A 23,724-nucleotide genomic window follows, 5' to 3' on the forward strand; every position below is an offset into this window, starting at 1 on the left:
CAAGTAAATAGTCATAGTATTTAAATATATATATTCGCGTGTAAATTTTTGTACTTACCCATATAGATAATCCAGTAAATAGTCCATTGTGTAATCCTGTGTATTGTCCATAAAGTAATTATATCCATTGAAGTATATATCGCGTATTAACCAATAACATTTTCACTTTTAAACATTTTATCACTTTATAATATTTTTAATTTTAATATATCACATTTTAAATATTTCAATCACAAACGGATATGCCAGATTGGTAGAGTAATGGTTGAGTACTAGTATGAATTTTGAATATCGGTAACACTACTGCAGTGCATGAGATCCCGCACGAAATCCCACGAATAGATGTCAAGAATTGCAACAATTTAGTGAATCCCAATAAACATTCGACGTGGATAAGAATATTCACATACATCATGTGAAGTGGTGGTTTTGTAAAATAAAGTGTTTTAAAACTAATAACGTAATAATTGATACGGAATATTAGCACTCGATGTTATCCAGTCAACAGTGACGCGTGAACAGAATGGCAGGAAGTTAAGTTAACCTTGACAAGCTTGATTGAAAACTGCTGATCTTGTAGTTACCATGCTAGAAGTATCTACAGGATATCCAACGCCCTGCGGCAGGATTTTCTTTCCGTTCATGTTAAAATGTCAGTGAATAAAATTTTGATGAAAATAAAACAATAATATTTTCAAGTTTTTACAGTGCAAATGTGAATATATTAACTAACTATGTTTTACAAACTATGTTACAAGTTTTTGTTTTAGATTTCCATTCACATAGCGGTGGAAATAAATGAAGTTGAACCATTACTGATACGGCCAATAAATTCATTGGTTGGCACGTATGGACAGACAGAGTAATGGAAGTTTTTGGTAACATGACACTCTAAAAGCGTTGTCGCTAAGAGGAGATAACTCAAGAGTACTTGCAAACTAACATATATGTATTTATGCACAATCACTCTTGACAAAATGTGATGTGCAAGTATTTCAGCAAAAACTCACTAGATGTCGTGAGGATATACTTTGCTACATTACATTTGAAATGTTGTATTTTATAATTTTAGGAATTAAGAGAAAGATTAAAAATTCAAATATATATATATTTTTGAATAATTTTAGGTGAAGGAATATTGATTACTATTTATATAATTATTTTGCATAATAATACATATTTTATTTCATTTCAAGTTTATATTTATTTTTCAATATGGTTTTAGTATATAAATGAGGTACAGGGTGTTTATAGAAAATCGCCCTCTTACGATGTCGAATTTGGTTTGCGGAGCAACCAATTTTTAAGGGGGGCCATGTAGCAGGACTCGATTTTCGAGGAAAATAATTTGTATATTTTGATTTTATTTTTATGTTTATGTCACGAAATCATTAATTAAGGTTACGGGAATTAAATGTTGTATATGTGAGTAAATGCAAGCTGCACAATCTTGCTAATGTTTGTGTCAGCAGTTTATTGTAAACACATGTGTATAAGAATGTCATCGTTGAGAGTCTGGCAATGTAGGAAGGAAATGTTGACAATGTGTCTTTCCTCACATTAGCCAGATTCTAGAAATTGTATAAAGTGAATCTGTAAGATTTCACGAATTTCATGAGATTACGGATGTACAGAGAATTGCTTAGAATCGGGAAATCAGAACGTGTCGAGGATTGCAATTTTGAGTTTTGACACATTGAAAGAATTTGTCTCTCCATGTGAAAACGGTGTTGCACGTGCTGCAGCAGACGGAAAAAGCAGACGACGGTGGTTGGACAACGCCAAACAAAACCGGAGGACGAGAAGCTTTTGGACAGTTCGAGGACAGTTCGAAGAGAGTTCGAGGACAGTTCGAGGAGATCACCGACAGTTCACCGAGAGTCGAGATTGGACAATTCTTGGAGAGTCTATGATCAAGTTACCGTGATCATTCTTGGGTTCGAGTTTGGAGAACCAAGTCCGATTTGAGAATCAGCCAGATGATAGGAGGAGAAAATACTTTGTATTCCAAAACATTTTAACTACGAAGAACTTCGACAGAGAGTTGCATTGAGAGGAGCCGTACCTCAATGCTCATTTTCGTCATCCACCAACAAGGAGATTCAGCTTAAAGGAGCCGAGTTCAACGCCAGAACGACGTGGGAATACACCAGTTTTATCCAGGTATGTGTGGCACCGAGTCAGAATTCAAAAGCTCAATACTTGATCGTTCTGTACCCGTCTGGCAAATGAATCTTAATATCCGTCATAACTAGCATTCTGAAATCTAACAGTTCACTCATAAGCATAACGAAATACAGTGTTTTTATTTTAATGAAGTGGACGTATCTTTATTCAACTAATCCCCAAATGAGAAACCTCTCGCAAGTTAATATCAGAGTTCGTCCCACTCATTCTAGATGGTGAGTGGAAGGCGCCTAGTTGCACTCAACTTTGCATCCCCAATTAGGCACTGAGTGGCTAGGTTGTCAATATATATATATATATATATATATATATATATATATATATATATATATATATATATATATTTCATTCAGAACTTTGTTGCGTCAGAACTTGTTTATAGCCAGTGTGAACTAGTTGTGTGCCTCCAGATTTTTTTTGTCTCAGGTGGAGCGGGATGGCCCCCTACAGCGTTTCTAGAATTACACTCTAAAAGCCCACAGTGTTCCTAGAATTGCACTCTAAAAGCCCCTCCCATACAACTGATCTGTGCTTCCCAGCAGACACCTCACATTTGAACTCTGTTGAGATTCTATGTAAGTTTGTCGGCTGTACGTACAAATTCAGAGAATAAACATGTATTAGGGAATGAGAAGTTCTCGAAATAAATTTGCAAGCTGAATATTTTTTCGCGACATAAGTGAAGAGTAATTATATACGCTTGAAGAGTACCCTGGAGAGTAAGAAAGCTCTAAGCAAAATAATCATTGAATAAATAGCAATGTAATCACAGTAATGTGTATATATGGCATGTTGTATTTCTACCAGATTGTCAGAGCACTAATTATCTCATTTTTTGATGTGAGCGATCTCGCTATCGAATTTCCAGAAGAACATTTAAAAAAGTTGTATTTAGGTCTATTCCATTTTAAACAAACGAAATACGTTGCGTAAAAGAACTTTCAATTTTAAAATATTTGATGGGTAGAGTAGTTTGTGTGGGATTTGATTGTTATTGCATGTATCTATTGCATGCTGAATGGGTAGCTGGGAAAGCAGCCAGGATATTCATTCTGACGGTTGCAAGCCCATGAAAATACAGAGCAACAGTTACTCCAAGGGAGTAGATAATAGATAAAAAATCTTAAAACAACCGTGGGGGAGAGAGCCGAAAATTTGGGCCAGAATCACCTGTATACAGCTCTCATTGTTGAGACACTAAAATTTTTCAATTACTCGTATACGGAAGATAAACATTACGAAACTATCTTTATTTATTTATTTATTTATTTATTTACTTATTCCTCGGGGGGTAGTCTATCTCAGAAAATTACGATTAGCATAATTCTATGTTTCAGGAGTGCGCTTCGAACCCACCCCCCAGCGGCGGTTTTTTGGGCGGGCGAACTATACCTTGTCCGCAGGTCCACACATTAATTAAAGTATATGTAACACACATGTACGTGTGTGTGTGTGTGTGTGTGTGTGTATGTATATATATGTGTGTGTATATATGTATGCTAAATGTAAAATATGTTTGAACCAATGTTTCCAATCCAAATAATAGAGCCCCACGGCTCCAACTCGCCAAGGGCTCCATAAGAACAAATTCCGCCTGTGTCACCTTCTACACATCAGTGACTATGCCCATAGTATATTCTATGATAACAATTGACTGAATGTGCTTTTCAAGTTTCACTTTCTTGGAAAGAGAATGCGTAAGACTCTCTTAGTGTTCCAACGAGACGGGACTCGACTCTTTGAAGCGAGACACGATACAATACGAAACTTTTTGTGAAATGTCTCGTCTCGTCTCTCGAAAAATACAAACACAGTTTCTGAATTTGCTTAAAAATTTATTAACCCGGAATAAATTATTTGCCTTCGAAATGTATACCATCTTTTATTATTTCAAATGATCCAAATGATTCAATGTTTCAAATCCTACAAAGAACAGGGAATACCTAAAGAATTTTTTAAAAATGATTCTTACAAACAGCTTTCACTTCCATTTTTCAATCGATTCAAGTTTAATTATTTTGTGATAGTGCTCTAGATTCAAATACAAATGTAAAGCGTTCATTGAGATCAGTGTTTCAGAAGATTTTATTCCGGGGGCTGGTGGAGATATCTACGTATAAAAATCCTGTTATAGAAGTACAAGTAGAAGTGGCAATTTTATCAGTAACTAACTATTGTTTCATTGTCTTTCTCGTTCCGAACCAAGACAGAAACGTGTCAGCCTTTCTCGATACTGAGTTTTGAAAAGATGCTGATTTGACAACAAAATTTATCTTTTTTATTGTTTTATGATGTTATTCGAAGCTAAACCATTTTTTAAATGGGAAAGTTACATAGGCCTCCTTATTTGTTGAAGTGGCGCCAGGGGTTCTGAAAAAAGGATATCAGAATAAATGGGGAAATCTTGCCTTTCGACTGTACTGACGGTATTGACAAATGTTCCTATCGAAGTAATTACTGGTTCAGTCGAATCTAAGCAGCCGTTGCTGGAAGATTGCAGTCGTGTTGTGTGTTGTGCTACCAAACAAAACTTGGTTAAAAGTTGTAATTTTAACCACTTGGTATAACAGCTCTTTTTGTGGGCCTCAGCCTTTCTGGTGTTGCCACGAGACGAGACAGAACCATTCGATATGAGACGAGACGACACAGCCAGAAATCTCGTCTTGTCTCGTGGCAACACTAGACTCTCTAGATATGTCAGTAAAAGGAATGACAAACGTTCCTCACGGAGCACGTGTTAGCTCTCAGCCTCTTTCTTTCACTGATGTTTGTTTACATAGTAGATGAATATATAGAGAGTAACAAAAGGATGAGATATGCAGATTCTCCTGAAACCACATTAAAATTGTAGCAGTATTTGGAGCTTGTTATAAATGGATGTACCGGGGAACTAAAATAATTCTTGGAATTGATCATACAGTATTGATATATATAAAAAAAACATGGAAACAAGTAAAGACAAAGAACTGAAATCGTGAATTTGTTTTCAAAATACAAAAATCTCAAGGGAATATCTGTTTAGCCGACTTTAATTGTAAACGAATTTTGAATAAATTTGCATTCCCTGAATTCTTATACATAAACAATAGAAATTTTTCTTTTAGCGTACGGATGAGAGGCTTTAGGAAATTAGGCCAAGATAATTAAAATGATACTGTCCTTTACAAAATTTAAGGGGAAGACCATGATCGAAAAAGCATCAGTCAAACTATAAAGGTCAATGGTAGCTTTTGTCATTTCTTACGACCACTATATGCACCTTATTGCGAAAAAATTATTCGTATTATAAAACCGCTATCGTTCAATAAATGTCAAATTTAATAGATCTTAAAGATGAAATTGTCATTACCTCTGTCGCATAATATATTCTAGCTTTGGGACCTATGTCATTATATGACTTTCACGATAAGTGACAAGAAGAATATAAATCCCAAGTTCAAAACGTAAGGAAAGAAACCGGCTGTTCGCCCTTCAAATTATGAAAAATGTACCAAAATGGTTGAAATTATGATTTTGTATTTCTTTACGAGAGAGAAGAATAAAAATAAAAATTGGAGCAATTGTGTATGTATAAGGCCACTATCTTCTTCAAGTTACTAAACTAACTTCAAGTGTTTCAACCATTTTTGACACATATCTCGAAAACTTTTAGTGATATTAGAGGCAAGAATACGTGGTTGATAATGAGCTTTTTAATTATGTCACAATACTTTCGAACTTTACCTTATGAGAAATGGCATATTCCAAAAATAATTCAGTACCACCCTAACCTGAATTTTACCAAAATATTAGCGAAAGTGATACGGTGTGCGTCGTCCAGAGTTTAATTCCCGGTGTGGCACTCAAACATTGCTGTGTTGACCAAACATCGAGAGAAAAGTTGGGAAACTAAAAGATAGCGGACTTCAATCTAGACAGCCGGCTACGTTGGGTGTAGTTGTGCTGACCACTAACATAAGCCCGCTGCAGACTCAGATCACAAGGGACTGTTGCGCCAGGAGTTTATATATATGTATATATTCAGAAAAACACACTGCTGAACAAGACTGTACTTTTAATATAAAAACACATTTACACGTGACGTTTCGATCTTCTAGCCAAGATCCTCATCAGACGTACACATTATTATTATTATTATTATTATTATTATTATTATTATTATTATTATCATTATTATTATTATTATTATTATTATTATTATTATTATTATTATTATTATTATTATTATTATTATTATTATTATTATTGTGCTATAGTTTTCGTCTATTCTTCTGTACCAACCTCGAGAGTCTACGACATTTTTAATGAGATGTAGTCGCCCCACTTTTTGTTGTTTGGTTCGATGCTGGTTTCACTGTCCTTTTCCCATCTTTGAAATACATAAGCACTGCAGATCGCGAAAACTCGACAAGTCGCGCTGTTTCCGAAATGAAGCTCCCAGCCATTTAGTCACCCTGACAGGCACGTAGCCAGGATTTCGTAATAGGGGGGGTCCGAGACATGAAGTACTGTGGTTATCACACCAGAGTTCGATTATTCTAAACTATTTTACTGGTAACATATATTGGTTCGTTTAGTCAGGATTTCGTAATGAAGGGGGGGGGGGGCAGTTTGACATGAAATATTGTTGTTATCATACTAGGGGCTTGATCAATTTAAATTTTTACTAGCAACATATATTAGTTTGTTAAGACTTTAAAATGTTAGTAAGTATTTTAGTAACAAACTATGAAGAAATCTCGAATAAAAGAATATTAAAAAAAGATTTGAAATGAAAATGAAATGAAATCTTTAAGTTTTACGGTCCTCTTTATGCCGGTTAGGCTAACGGAGACGGTGATGATGAGAGATGAGTGAAAAGGTGGAATGAAGAAAGTGGGAGGAAACGGGAGAACCCCGAGAAAATCCACCAGCACGGTGTTTGTCCACCACAAAGTCCACACGGCGCGAGCTAGTATCGAACCAGGGAACCCAAGCACCGGAGGTGAACTCTCTACCACTGAGCCACCGCGCCAAAAAAAAAGAGATTTAAAAAAGATTTTACAATATCTACTTTCCTTCTATTCATCCAAATATAACAATTTTCCTTTTATTATGACCTCAACTATTATAAAAACTAAATATTCAATAATGTTTTGTAAAATATTTTACAATATGTGCGTTTCTTTCTTTGTTGAATTAAATGTTAACAGAACTTGCTTTCTACATAACTTTTTTTATTATTATTATTCCGTCAACTACTGTCTGTTCCAAATGACAAGTTAAAGGATTTGTGGAAAACTGTTTCCGAAATAACATGTTTGATACTGCTGAGAAGCGATGATTAAAAATTATTTTTATTTTTAGCTTTTTTTTATTTTTAACGCTGATTCTTCCTATTTCTTGTTTCTTTTTGTTTCATCCTTATTTTTTTTTATTTCTGGTCTCGAAGGGGGGGGGGTCCGGACCCCATTCAAGGCACAAGCACCACACTGACTAATCGAGTGAGATTCTTGTCGTGTTTGGCGCGCGGTTGTGATATGCCTTGTAGCTCTTATCTCAGCCCGATGATTTCGTTCAAAAAGTAGCGAGTGGTCATAATGTTTTCGCTGGTCAGTATAAGTTTTGTTGGCATTTAATTCACTAAATAATCGCTCAGGTGTTACCGTCTTCACAGGTAAAAATGATATATAGTTGAAACATCACATAATTTTTAACATCCTAACATTATAAAGTTTAACTTCGAAACTGAAATGGGCCTCTTTCTGTTCTGGGCCTCTCAATGTTGCGGGCCCTGCAGGCCCTTTAGTTGCGCCACAGCATTCTCTCTACTCAGAAGGATAGGGACAAATAGAAAAATCAAAATTCATTCTGTCCATTTTTCAAGCATCATACACTTCATGAAAAAAAAAATCATATAATACTGATATGTAAGAAAATATTGGTATTGTTTGTTTTCTGTATACAAAGAACCATTTAGGTTTTTTATCTCATATTCTGGTAATAATCGAAAAACAAAGAAAAGAGCTTCATGTGATAAACGGACGAAAGAAAATTTGTCAACGCGATGCGAATGACGGTCTTTGCAACCTAATTCACGTTTCTCGTACAAAAACTCTATTCCTACCTGCAAAAAGAAAAGTTTTCTGTTACCCGTCAATGGTTGAGATTTTGCCCTGCGGCTGAACAACACGGCTTGCTGACTGACTGCAGGTGCACGAAGGAAAAAAAACTGTTGGATTCCTCTCCCCGCCCACTCCAATTGTGGATATCCTGGACACATTTAAACTGAGCGGTACGATCTTTCAGTTCTTCCCAGTAGAGGTGCCAGCAGTGATTGCTAAATGAAAAAGTGAGCATCTGGTGGCGAAAAGGCGAAGTGCTCGGACAAGGGGGTGGGCACAGTAACCTTAAGTATGAAATTTAAATAAATTTAGAAGGGAGGAAGTATCAGTAGTAATAACTTCCTAGCAGTCCCGATTATATACTAAAACAGCCTTTTTCAAGTTTTATTTTTTTTCTATGATGTTAAAACACTTCAATTTCAACTATTGGTTCAAAGCTCCATTATACATAGTAGTATTCTACGCAACTGACTTTACGTTATCGGAAGTTCTTGTATGTGATATCTTTAAAAAATTCTTGATCTTCACGGTGACTGCTTTCCAAACCTTTACAACAAACTCTTCAGGTAATTAAAACCGATGTTAACTGCTTCATCAACTTCATAAATATTTTGAACATTGCTTTATATATATGGGAACGGTCTTACACGTACTACCGAATGTTGAGACCAGATTTCCGCCGCTGCTCTCTGGCAGGATGTGAGCATGAAATTTTCGCACAGGAATTGTTCCATGGCTCTGCGTGCTAGTGCCCCTTCATGGTATTTCTTAAGGTCAGTTTCTGATAGAGGAAGTGGGTAACGTGGTTAGGTATATTGCACCTTATGATATGATTTAAGTACAATTAATGCGCTATTTTATTAGTCCTATAATGATCCTGTCGGATGTACCTATATTGTACCTCATCGAATGATACTAATTCAGTTTAAAATTAGTTTGTATTTTTCCCATTAATAGAGTATCGATCTCGTCGAATGTGTCCAGGTTCCAATTACACTTATCATTATTCTTCTTTATCGTCTACAATAACACTACTAATGGATGTAAAATAATAACTAATAAAATAACTTAAACCACCGGGTACCAAAGTAGCAAAACTAATATAATTTTTGAAATAAACAACAGTAAGCTCATTAAGCCTTCAAAAACAAAATCCTTCTTTCTTTAGGTAATTCATATGGAAATATAAATTTACAAACATACTCTTATAACCACCTTTTAGACAACAAACACGCTTATTTTAGACGGGTGGTTCTTCTTAACTACGAATGGTCTTACATATTTAAAAGACCCAATCTCGTTAATAGTAAAAGCAAAGATATAATAAGAAGACTCAATATCAAGTTCGCACCAGAAATTATAAAACAAGTTCTTAAGCTCTTGTTCTTGCTGTTCTCTCTCTTTTACAACGGCTAATAATTCTAGATATATACCCTTTCTTTCTTCTACAGTCTTCGTATTTAAATCTCTATACTCTGCATGCATTTGTTGTATTTTCAGCTCTTCCAATTCTTGCATTCTCTTCTTAATACACTGCTAATAAACCTTATTAGGTGGAGATACTTCTCGAAAAGTTAGTGGATACAAACGTCTGGTAATATTAAACCTTTTTTCGAAACAAATCTGGAACAACATTACTCATATCCAATAGACCATGAAGTGCAAGATCAATATTTTTCGAAATAGTAAGAAAGAGAGAATTTATATTAGTAAAATATGTATACACTCATGCTCAATATGTATACACTCCTTTAAATAACACTCATGCTGGATAGAAATTCCATCTTTCTTACACTCCTCTATAGCAATATAGTTAATAGGCAAGTATTTAAACTAAAAGCAGAAAGTACAAACATTATTAACTTTTCTTGATCTTCTCTTTTTCCTGGCAACTTTACCTGGAAGCCTGTTAGCTTTTCATTATGTAAATTACCCGAATAAGTATAACTTAAAAGTTGTGGTGTCTTATTAACTACTAGAAAACTGTTCTGCAAAGCATATGTTAGCTTTATCCACATCTTAGAAATCGGGACTTTATAAAACTGAGCTTCTCTAAAATATTTTTGGTGTGTAAAATTAGTTCTAAGCAGTCCTTATCCCACTTATTAGAATTTGTTCACTCATCAATATAGTAGTTAAAGATAGTAGATTCCAATCTCGTAATTCTATGTTCCTGTGCTACGCCACTCTCGAAAGTTCTCCGTAAACGCTTGTCTGGACAATTACGAAAATCAAATAAGTAATTGCGCAATACTTTAGATACGCCTGGGGAAGTAATTTGGCAAAACAAAAAACAAAAAAAAAATTGGAGGCATTACCTGTTAAACTTTTAGAATAATCTAAACTCACGAAATCGTTGTTACAAATAATGTTAATAGGCTCGTCCTTCTCGAAATTAGCTATAGAACATAATCTATTCTAAAATTAAAATTACTAATAAAATATTTTTCCATTTCTCTCTTAATAAAAATACCTGCAAAATCTTGTGTAATATCGAAATCTAGAAGAAAATAATATGCTGTTTGTAAATATCCTATAATTTCTGGTAAACGATTTAGTAATTTTTCTATTGCACATATGCTAATTCCACTTTATATAGTATAATGATCGGATCCTTGTATTTCTTGGTTATATCTCCAAATATTTTTGCACAATTTGATGCACACCTCTTGCTTTTTTAGTACAAGAATATAGAAGGAAAAGTAATTTAGCACTAATACCGTGCAAGTTAAAGAAAGATATTGGATCGTATAAAAGTGTTAAAAGAACTGCAACTTCCTCCTTAATTAGGAATTTATTGTTAAATCTTTGTCCCTAGCAACATAATTCCCAGGTGCTTACCATAAAAAGAAGTGAATTGTCGCAGAATGATGGTGTAATTGGTTATAAAGATTGGGGTCATGGTTCACCACTAGCATAAATAATACCTCCAATGCTCTTAAGCAAAATGTTATCGTGTAAGTTTTCTAGTAATAGCCAATGGTTAAATCTCTCTGTTGTTGTTTTATTTTTACCTCATAACTCTCTAAGAGAATAAACTGTAGAATTCTCAGGGGCCACTTATCATATAAAAAAGAAAACCAAGGAACTTATTCTGCTGCAATTATTGCTGATAGACTAGAAAATGTAATCTATAATACTGTGGCATCAGTTGTAGCTCAGAATACTTATTAAATGAATGTAAACAAATGGATATGCAACTGATGCACAACACGGTTCTTAACTGTAAAATTGTGGTTGAATTTAAATAAAATTCAAATGTTTCTAATTTTGAAAAATGACTAGTTGTGGAAAATAGGTGAGAGAGAGAAAGAATAAAATTAAGAAATAAAGGAATGAGAACTAGCCTGATAATTCCAACGAGGCTGGCGTCGCCCTGGTCACCTGGAACGATGAACGGTTTGCCCTGGAGGAACCTGGATGTTTTGGCTTCAGCCAACAACTGGAACTCAATCTTGCTGGACTGCTATGGGCGTCGAATTCCCTGTGATACGTCCCTGCGTAAAGATTATGCTTCACCACCAGTCCACTACTCTGCTGACAAACTAAAGAGTGTCTGCGGCGATGAACAGGCAGAATGGTATTCTTTAGACATGGAGACGGTCGTCCTCCAATGGTGGAATCTGCTTGCCTCCGACGATCCTGCCCCTTCTCAATTTCGTGGCAAACACCCCTTGTTGTTGTGTCCCCTTTGGTTTTGTGTGGCTGAAGAATGATGACTTTTGTCGAGCTTATTAACAAAAATCTGTTTATAAAAGGTGTCTAAGTAGTGTTGTAAATAGAAGAAAAAACGTTCGTATTTTTTCAGATGTACGTTTTTTGTAAAAAAAAACATTCCCTCTCCTTTTTTTTTGTAAATTTCGTTTTTTTTTTCAAATAGTCATTTGTAATGCATCTTACGTCTATTTAAGTATGAAATATTTTTATGTAGGTGTAATCACTGTAAAATGCAACATAAATTAAAAAGTAGATACTGATACGATACAAGTATTTTACAATTTATTTGACTAGCATACCAACTAACAATTCGGCTTCAGCAGTTTTCATCAATATTAACTAAGAAATAAAAGTGGAAATGAAATTTTTTTCGTGAAAGCAGGCCTCTAATAAGTACGAAAATAATGTCACGAACAGTATAAAAATCAAATAACTTGTCTAAAGGTAAAAACTAATATTAATTTGCCAAATATTATTTTTCTAAATATCATATATGAATCATTTCTCTAGTTGATATATATGATATGCAGAGCTGGCTCTACCATATATGCAACACGTGCATTAGCATGGAGCAACAAGTTCGGAGGATCCGGCAAAATCTGTCATAAGAAAAATATTTAAATTAAGTATTTCTTGTTGGAAACAGACTTCATGATGATGGTAGTTACATTTAGTAAGCTGACCTATTAGAATACTACATTCATAGATTATATTTAGGTTGCATCCCCATCAGGATCCTGCCGCCTATAGTCGGACAATTTGTCCATGCCGACCAGATGCCGCGGTCGGATTGCCGGCGCCGGACACCGGCGTCATTCCGCTCGATTTTCGACCGCGACGAGCAAAAAGAGTTTCGTTCACCAAAAGGAAACGAAGAGAATTAGAAGGGAATTTGTTGCTTTAAAATACGAATTAGGGCTTATATTTTTCCTCGTATAAAACTTTCTTGAAACAGTCGGCAGACAGTCGGACGACGACTGCAAAAAGAGACTGCCGGCAGTTTCTTGAAAAACGACGTCGGCACGACGTCGGCGAAAGTTACAGTAACGCGTACCAGCGGCAAAGAGTCGAATTTTGGAAAATGAATAGATCCTGTATCTTCTTTAATGATGAAGTAAAAATTGAAACTGTCCGAAGGTTTTTCTTGTGGATGGGCACTAATTCCATAAAATATGTCTTTTGAAAACGGAGTCGGCAGAAAGTCGGCATAAAGAGGACGGAACGATTCGGCATGTGATGGTTGTAAAGACGTCGAAACGTTGAAGGCGTGCCGAACATAAAAAGGGTAAATGAATGAAAAGAAATGTAGTGAAGGGACTGCACGTAAAGTATATATGAGAAGTAAATATTTAAAATTAAATTACAAGTACGAGAGGATCATTAACAAGCATTTTGGAAGAAGACGGCAAACAGCTGACGGGTCGATCTCGGCAAAGATGCTCGGACAGGCGCCTAGCCGCCTTTGCCGCCGAAGAGCCTGATTGGAGCTGGTCACGCAGTCTGTATGTTCGGTTCGCGTCCTTCATTTGTCACATGGTGATGCAGTATGGGTGAAGTATTTGAAAACAAAGTTCGTTGATTATTATAGTCATGTGAAGATGAGTTTGCAAGTGGAAAAAAATGTTTCGTATAAAAAATATTCATTCATTGGCACTTCAAGTTATGTATAAGTGTACCTGGTGGGGAAGACGATTAATAAACTAAATATTAACCTGCACATAAGTATTCTATGTGCAAATATCTACAGTATATACATGTGGTGAGTTCATGAAATATTATGCATATACATTTCAAACTGTCATGAATTTTTATATGTTGTGTTCCATATGTTAATTGTTGCTGCGCATGAAAAAGATTCGGTTATAGTATGTTCCCGCGCACTGGCGTCTCTGCATAAAAATTTGTAGGGGGACATCAAAGAAATTGATTTAAATGGTACTACCTAGCCCAATCTGTTTATTAACTTCGATTCTATTTGTTATTTTTCTGCTTACCTTCACGGACCCCCTAAGGTATATCAAGAACTCGATTACAATCGTAGGGGCCGCAGGTGGCTCAGTGGTAGAGCTTTCACCTCTGGTGCTTGGGGTCGTGGGTTTGATCCCAGGCATCGCCAAGTGAACTTTGTGGTGGACAAACACCACGTGCTTGGGTTTCCTCGGGGTTCTCCCGTTTCTTTCCACTTTCTTCATTCCATCATTTCATTCATTACTCATCACCGTAGCATGTGCGTCAGCGACGGTGGGTATACGCGTAAGCGAGGGTAGGGAAAACATGTGGGCTTTAGTAATAATATATATTTCACTATAACTTGTTATGGTTTCATACTAGTACTGCTTCAGTTGTAAACATAAAATACAGCTTTCGCACACTGTGCAGAAATACATTGCGCTACTCTTCGGTTGAGTTAGAAGCCACTTACATTAAAAACTAAGGTTTGTAAACTTTTGCAATTTCAAGAAGAAAATCGTGTACTACAGTTTCTTAAAGATTTCATTTAATTTTTTATTTAAAAAAACGAGCGGCAGTTAAGAAACTGTAGTACACGATTTTCTTCTTGAAATTGCAAAAGTATACATGCCTCAGTTTTTAATGTAAGTGGCTTCTAACTCAACCGAAGAGTACGGCAATGTATTTCTGCGCAGTGTGCGAAAGCTGTATTTTATGTTTACAACGGAAGCAGTACTAGTATGAAACCATAACAAGTTATATTGAAATATATATTATTACCAAAGCCCACATGTTTTCACTACCCTCGATTACGCGTATACCCACCGTCGCTGACGCACATGCTCCCTTCAGACACCCCCGAGCTGCATCGCGGACCCATCAGCTTTGCCCTGCCGTGACTCAGTTATATAGAATTTTTGCTTTTTAGTAGCCAACTAACGCCAGGGGCGGATCCAGGGGGCGATCGGGGCAATCGCATTTCCTCCCAAAAGAGGTAACTTTCTTATTTTATATATAAATAAAACCCATTCCAGAGTTTGGAGTTTTTAAAAAGTACCTCTAAGTAGTATTACAATCTACCGCCCCCAGAAGTCAGTCCTGGATCCGCCCCTGACTAGCACAGCTTTGTTTGTGTTTTTTTGCACTGTAGTTTTTATGCCCCTAACCTAATGTAAAGTAATCGAACGTAACTTAATCTAATCCAACCAAATAGAACCGGTTGGAGTACGTTTTAGTACATTTTTTTTCGATTTTCAAATTGGTCCTGTGATACAACAGTAATTCCCTAAATTTAGGTTAGGTTAGTTTGGATAATTTTTAGATTAAGATCTCCGGCTTACTGCTAGAAGTGATAACTTGATTTTGCCTTTTTGTGAATAGTTGTTGCAAAATAGAGTGCAAAAGTGACCCGCAACCTTTTCTTATGGCAAAAGTACTTAATAAAGCGAGGTGGTATACAGGCAGCACCCCTATAATACCATAAAAAGTACGCTATTTCCAAGCAGAAATCCGTACTTGAGGGGAAAATCATTAGCGTGGTGAGTAGTACACTGATAAATATAATCAGTAAACAACTGGAGGTTAAATTACAATTTGGCTGTAAGAACCAGTTAATAATTTTATGTATGCCAGGTGTGATATTTTCATGTCGCCATGTGGAAATATTTTAGAAGCAATAACAAGAAAATTGGTGAAATAATAATAATTTTTCATCAATTATTCCGGGTGGTGCGGCAAAAGTAAACCTGCACAAACGCAAGTTCGGATTTGTACATGTTTTAAGCATAAATAACAAAAAGCAAAGATAATTATCTTAGAGAAACGTGGACAATTTCTCATAATGCTTAGTGCCACGACAATGTTTATGTTTTTTAGTATTGTCTAGTATTTAGTGTCTTTTTAGTAACCTACTAAGATCTACTAGGTTATATACTGCAGGACTTGTTTCATATGTGAGCGAAAATTTCCAATTGAAAAAAAATACAGGAGAAATCAAGTAGTGAATAAACGCTCTTGTGTACAAATTTACTTGTGGCGCAATACTAGACAAAACTGTTGAAAAATTATAATTGTTTCAACATTTTCCTTTTTATTGTCCCCTAGACGGTTTCCACTGGGCGGAATATATTTTACTTGGCATAAATAATATTCAAGGGGACCTCTAGAAATAATTGTTGAAAAATTACATTTCTTTTACGATTTGCGTATAAATACGGCTTCCAGATACGTAGCATAAAAATAGCGCAAAAAATCAATCTGTGCTGGGTAGCCACTAAATAGCTTGAATGTTATCTAACCGAGTCTAATAGGGCAAAGCTGGTGGGCCCGCGCGGGGATACGTCCGAAGGGAGCAGGCGCGTCACCGATAGTGAGTACATGCAGAGGTGAGAGTAGTGGAAGTAAGTGCGTTTTGAAAATGATCGAGTTTCAATAGCACGTGTTTTGGTTTCGTATTAGTAACTCTCCACTTGTAAACAAAATACTGCGCAGAAATATGATGCCGGTGTACACGGTGCAGAAATAAGCCGCCCGTGGAGAATAGCATCTAATAGAGCCATTTTTCATATGCACTCATTTCTTTTATTTGTCGTAAAGCACTTGTAATGATTTAACATTAGTAAACCTAAGATACAGTTGTATTACATTGTATGTAATTAAGTTACCTGTAGAAATTCGTTCCTTATAAACATGTCTTTTCATGGAAAGTATTGAATTTTACCTGTAAATCTTCCAAAATGTAGTGCACCAGACTCTCTTATTTTGAATTTTTGCGGGCCGCGGTGGCTCAGTTGTAGAGTGTTAATCTCTGGTGCATGGGATTCCTGGTTCAAACCCTGCTCCTGCCAAGTGAACTTTGTGTTGGGAAAACAACATGTGCGTGGGTTTCCTCGGGTTCTTCCTTTTCCTCCCACTTTCTTATTTCTACCATTTTATTCATCTCCTTTAGCCTAGTCAGCATATACGTGGGAGGTAAAAGTAAAATTTTTTTTTTTTAATTTTGATTTTATATAATTTGTAAGAAAAAAGTCTCAGCTAAATACTTTTCAAACAGAATACAGCAAATGTCTCAAACAGAATGACGCGAATACCTAATTCTTCTGCCACTTCCTCATTAAAACGTAGTGATGTTCTGATCGTACAAGTCAAAGCCTTGTCCATATGGGTCATCGCCTGTTTCGCGTCTGTTAGATACAATTGTAGGATATCTCTCCAGTAGGTAAATATCAGAATGGATTCTTGGAAGTATTTGGCATCCACCTTCAGGTTTTCTTCGACCTTGCGTATCATCAACGTACCCTCATATCCGAATCCCGTAACAACCATAAATCAACGAGGGAAACTCCCTGCACAGGTTTTTTCAATAAAACCAACTGGTTTAAACCAAAAAACGAAAAATGTTCGTAAAAGTGTAAGTGTTCGGAAAATCTTGATGAACACACATTTGTGGGTTATCACATTTCACTCCCGTATATTATTCGTATTATACTCAGACCTTAATTCTCCATTCATTACTCAAAGAGATTATACCACAAAAGCAACTTTTTTTTTAAATATATAAGCTTATGAATGTTTCTTTTGTGATTTTTTAATAGTTTGTTATTGTTATGCAATTGCAATCAGAGAAATTCTAAATATTGTTTCGTTTTAATAATTTTTACTATTGATAAAATACATTGGAATGCCATACTTTTGGGGGGGGGTTACAAACCCCACGAGAGGCATTTATTGAAATCAGAAGTATCTTTTGTAACTATTTATGTATAAATGGGTCAGAGCCAAAGTGGACTCAAATAATTCGTATCTTTATTCACTTTTTCTTACTGATATGCAAATTAAGTCGTTGTATTTCTTTAACTTGGACTAATAAAAGTCGTAGTGAACTAACTTGGACTAAATTAGTTCTTCGGTACTCTGCAGTACTTTGTAATTGTCAATATGTAATTCTGTATAATGGTTTCACTTGTGTAACTGATTATCTTTTCTCCTTCGGAAATGACTCTTGACAATTATATTAACAAGTATATAAAGATTAGTACAACGTATTTTTTTTTTATCAGGAGTCCTTCGTGAGTGAGTCGGCAGACGTATCGCATTTGTGGTCAATTAGTCCTGGTTCCGAGTTCAAACGGAGGACAATTTCTCTCGGATGTAAGCAGAGAAGTGGTTTGGATTCCACTTTGGGCTTATGTGACCACTTCTAGCATAACCCGGTTGTTGCATAATAACACCAAGGTAAAAAAAAACTTGTTTCTGTCCATATGAGGTATAAGTACATAGAGCAAATTATTTAAACCAAAAAGACCTGGTTTAAACCAAAAAATAGACGTTTTTTTTGTTTTTTTCAATAAAAAACATGGTTTTTGCCAACCCTGGTTGAGGGTACGAAGTGAAATCTGTGGACCATATCACGTTGAGTTGGGAGATTTTCTTAGCACTCGATGGATTCCCCTTAGCAATACGGGTGTCACTTTGCTTCCAGGCTTTCTTCTAGTAGTTTTCGTGGGTGAATGTTTCGCAACGGTATCCTGTTGTGTGCAACTGGCCACAATAGCTTTTGCAGTAGTCACCCCGAGTGTTATTCCTGTGGGCTGCGGTGGCTCAGTCGTAGAGCGTTCACCTCTGGTGCTTGGGATCCCGGGTTCGATCCCTGCCCCAGCCAAGTGAACTTTGTGGTGGACAAACACCGTGTGCGTGGGTTTTTTCGGGGCTCTCCCGTTGCTATAAAATATATTATTTAATAACGTAATACGGTTTATGTGTTATGTCTTATTCTTTAAATGTTGGTGTCTCTGCTGTCGAGTTATAATTTTGATTTTTTTTTTAGCGTTTGTCAAAGTTATGTTCATTCGATTGAATTCTTTTGATATGTGTTTAAGCAGAACATAAAATGTATTTGTTTTGAAACTTTTATCATTTTTGCCCACCTGATCTATTTTACCTGTAGTTTATTTAAGCATTTTATTTGTTCCACTAACAAGGTTTTATTTTAAGATATAATATTTTGTATTCAGCCGAATACAAAATTCTCAATTGCCAATACAATAGTGTCGCAAACCCCTGACGCGTATCGAAGTTCTTTTTCAAAGTAATATAATGCTACCTTCACTAAATATAATATTCTATTTTAATACATCTTTTTGTCTGGTGAGGGACTTAGGGATTTATTGTTTAACTTGCAGCTTCAAGGTAATGTTTCAAAGATTTCTCAAGAAACTCCAATTCCTACCATTGGATATACGGCAGGATTTCTTTTCTTTTCTGATTCTCGTTTGGGGTGGCGACCGTACTGTTGTAATAAAGATTAAGTGAAAATTAACTGTTTCGACGTAATTGAATTCTTCATCAGTGACTATAGTTTTCATTACTCTTACAGGTTTTCTTGTAACATATAACGTCTAACATATAGCGTTGAAGCCAGTTCATTGCAACAAGGTCTATTACACTGTGTAGTTTGGTTTGGTTTTGGTGTGATGAAGTATATATTCGATACGTGATGTGCCAACGCCGTACACATTGAAGGGTATATTTTCAAAGCATTATATTTGTTCTATTTTAGATACTTCATTTATTTCTGGAAGGAAGGGGAAATGTTGCTCAAGAAATACAGAAGTGTTGCAATGGAAGAAGACCCACAGAGAGTAGTAGCGTAGCCAGGATGTGTGTTTGGGGGGGCAGGTGCTGTTATAGGTACATACGGAAAAATTCCAAAAAAAAAGAAATAATGTATATATAAACATAAAAATATATAAAAAATTACAAACATCAAACTACATTGTCGGACCTCTTTGGGGGCCCGGCCTCTCTGGGCCCCCCTTTCCTACGCCACTAACGGAGAGTATTGACAAAAATCATATGTACTAACATCCTTAAAGATATTTGTGAAGAGTGGTAGGATATATGTGGGACTACAGTTTTTTTTCCTTTTAGAACGTGTGAATTTCATTCAATCATAACATTTGTAAAAAATTTCCCATTTTAATGCGGTTTATTTCAAATCACACGGGAATTATGGTCATCACTTACCTTTCAAGCGAATATTGAGAATTACGGCTTTGAAATTGATTTTTGTTTTGCCAATATTACCTTAGTCTCCCTATCCCAGTTTTTGTCGTTAAATTCTTTTTTTTATTATTGCTTCATCTTTTCTATGCAGTGTTGTAAAATTTTCTGTATCTCTCTATATTCTCACAATCCTGATTCTGAGCTATTTAAATTCTACATTACTATTTCATAGGTTTGAAGTTTTCTTCAATTATAAAGACAACTGTTGTTTGATATTGTTCTTAACTTTTTTTTTTTTTTGCGTGGAATCAGTTAAGAGAGAAAGTGTAATTATATTTCTCAGAGTACAAGCTCCTTAACGGTTCAGTACCATCGCCTCCTTTCTTTTCTATCCCATTGATTTGTAGGGGAAGTATTCTTCCTTTTCTTTGAAATGAATAAAATTTTTGATGTTCTGATTTTACTGATTTCTTCTGAATATCTATTTAAATGTCCCTTGCTTTGTCAAAATGATCTTTTAGTATATAAAAGTATATTATTATTTAAATTAGATGTCATTTATGAATATTAAAAACATACAACACAGAATTTTATTTCCACAAAGTAAGAGACATTTAAATAGACCTGAAGAAAAATAATAAAAATTAAAACCCTTAAATCTCAAAGAAACAGAGGAAGATTTCCTCGTATATATCAATGGGGTAAAAAAGAAAAATGGCGGAGTTATTCAAGACAAAATATGGATACCAGGAATTCTTTAGAATAATATAGTGCTTTTTTGAACATTGTAGTCACTTCATATATATTTGTTTTTCTGATTTTACATACTGTATGAAGGCTATCTGTGTTAAAACTCAATGTTATGAAATGCTACAAATTTCTGTTTTAAAAAAAATTAGTAGTACATCCGAAGGTATATTACATATAACTTCTAAATGATGATAAGGTTCATTACATAGGCTAATGTATATAAGTTAATACGATGTGCATTGTATTTTGTTAATACAATTTGGTGTGTTTTTAGTGCTAATACAGACCAGAAAAAATTGTGATCTTCCCTTCGTGTATTCTCTTAAAGAATTCCTTTAAAACAAAGGATCTTTGCAAAGTATTATGTTAAAACACTTCATTTTTTATGTAAATGACTTCATTAACCTTTTTTTTTTCTTTATATAATGGGTATGCACTATGAGTATACTGTACATGTGGCTGTTTCATTTACGATATAAATTATTTTCTCACATTTTTCTGTTTCATTGTATACAATTAATGTATAAATCATATAGAAACGAATTAAATGAACAATTAGTTACCTACTTAATTGTTATTTTATCTTAATATGATTTCCACTTTTAAAGTGTATTTAAATAAATATTTAAGGCATAGAGTTAGAACTGATAGCTTAGTCGTTAGAACTTGTGTTTAGTGCATTTAAGTGTTTGGTTTCTACGAATATAGTCATGGGTGTAAGTAGGGGTAAAAGTGTGGACAATGCGGGTGGACGTCGTCCCCTCACTTCCAGGAAATGTCCGTGGCGTCCCCCCACTTTCTAACTTAATTACAATGTGCAAAGATAGGTAAGCGGGAATTCATGCGTCTCCCTACCTTTTCAAATCCATTTTTATCCCTGGGTGCAAGTAAAGCTGTACCCTGGCCAAGGGTGCCGATTTCTCTGTAAATTTGGGGGAGGGGGCATCCACATGCAAAAGGCATACATAGGGATTTAAAGACAAATTGCATTCAAATTATATCAAATATGTTATATTCATAAATAGAATGCGAGGAAGCCCACATGAGCTTTGGGGGGGAATAAGACCTCCAGGATCGCCGCCCTTGACCCTGGTTTCAACAATACATACATGATGCATTAGTATCGGGGATTTTAAATTATTGCCTCACAATTTCGACCATAGCCGGACAAGCAGACAAGTGATCGCTCCGGCCATTTTTTTTAATACCAAAGTTACAACAAATGCAGAGAAATTTTTGGTTTTAGTGTAGTATAAGAAAATGAATGCATTCAGAGACGCAGGCGTTTAATTGCTAGTGAAAAATGTTTAACATTGTGGCCAGTATTTGAAGCTTGATTCATACACATAATCCCTAATGGCTAAGCTTTACGGATATTTTGCAGTATCATTATATTTTAATTAGTTTATTTGACTCTGTGAATAATTTTTTGCGTTAATTTTATATTCACCATCTATTTGAAGGTAATTGAACAGAATATCAAAAACTCTGCAGTATGGAAATGGAAAGTAGAATTCACATTAAGGGCGGAGGGATACTGTCATCACTCTTTATAACATTGTTCTGCTTTTATTTCAATTGTTTCATATTGTTCACAATGTGTAAAACCTCAGAGCTCCTATTCCACTGTGTTTTACAAGACTATAAAAGCTTTATATTTTACAGGACTATGAAGTGCTTTATATTTTTCAGGGTTAAAATTTGGTATTGATTTTAAGGTTAAGATTTTTTGTCGAACCCAGAAATGTGTCCCAGTATAAACCGTTGAACCGCTTAAGTTTGACGTGAAACAAATCAATTCCACAAAGCTAAATTCTTTCCCTTTTATAAAACTATACATTTTTCGTCTTTCTTTAAATGATACAGAAAGGTAGTAACATAATTTTATGGATTATTAAATAGACCCTCTACTGTAATTTTAGAAATCTGTTATGTTGCAGCCGAAATAATTTTTCAAATTTCAATTAGCAAATTGCTATAGGAAATTAAGGAATTACCATTTCGCATTGCAATGATAATCCTTTTCTATACTATTATTAATTAACGTTTCCAATTATTCATTCTGAATCATTCTAAACAATGCTTTTACCTTTCTGTATAAGACACCGTCCTCGGATTCATATTGAAAATATGTACGTCACTTTATGTGGTTTTATAAACTAGAGAAAAATTTAGTTTTGTATATAAACGTTAGTTTCACATCGCTACGTTAAGTGGTTCAAAAATTATAAAGCGAGAACAGTTCTGAATTGGGCATAAAATTTTAACCTTCAGAAAGGTTAAACACAATTTTAACCCTGGAAACTTTGTCAATATATGGACAACAAAGCAAAAGAGGTTATAACAAATTGAGCCATGGTTATTTCAACTAATAAAGGAGGTTATATTAGACGGAATACTCGGTTACTAGGATTAACTTACCCTATTACATTAACCGAGTAAACGGGTTATTTCAATTAACTGAACAGGTTAAATTAACCGATCTACTCGGTTAAACATTTGCCCTACCTTATTACATTAATCGAGTAAATATGTTATCTTAAATAATTTAATTTGTTATATGAACCGATCTTCTTGGTTATACTTTTGTCCTACCGTATTACCTTAACCCAGTAAATGGGTTACTTTAAGTAATTGAATATGTTATATTAACCAAAATACTCGGTTACTGCAGTTGATGCACCCTGTTTCATTAACCGAGCAATCGGTTATTCCAACATACTAACTAGGTTACCGGTTACAGGCTATGATAGATAGTGGTAACTACGTTATCGGTTAGCGTACCCCTGTGAGTTATTACACTGTAACCTAGCAATAATAACCTGTAACGCAAGGTTGCTATCACCTTCTCTCGTTGACTTTTTTGGCTTGGCTGCTTGGACACACGTCTCTGTTTTCCATATATTGACAAGCTAACTTGGTTACTGTCCACCTTTTTCTTGTTTACTAGTAACCATTTTTTTTTTTTGCGTGTAGGCTCGGTTTGAATCTCTCCGCCACCACATACCTTTTA

The sequence above is a fragment of the Thermobia domestica genome, chromosome 4, assembly GCF_964235325.1.
Source record: "Thermobia domestica chromosome 4, izTheDome1.hap1.1, whole genome shotgun sequence".
In the NCBI taxonomy this organism is placed as follows: domain Eukaryota; kingdom Metazoa; phylum Arthropoda; class Insecta; order Zygentoma; family Lepismatidae; genus Thermobia; species Thermobia domestica.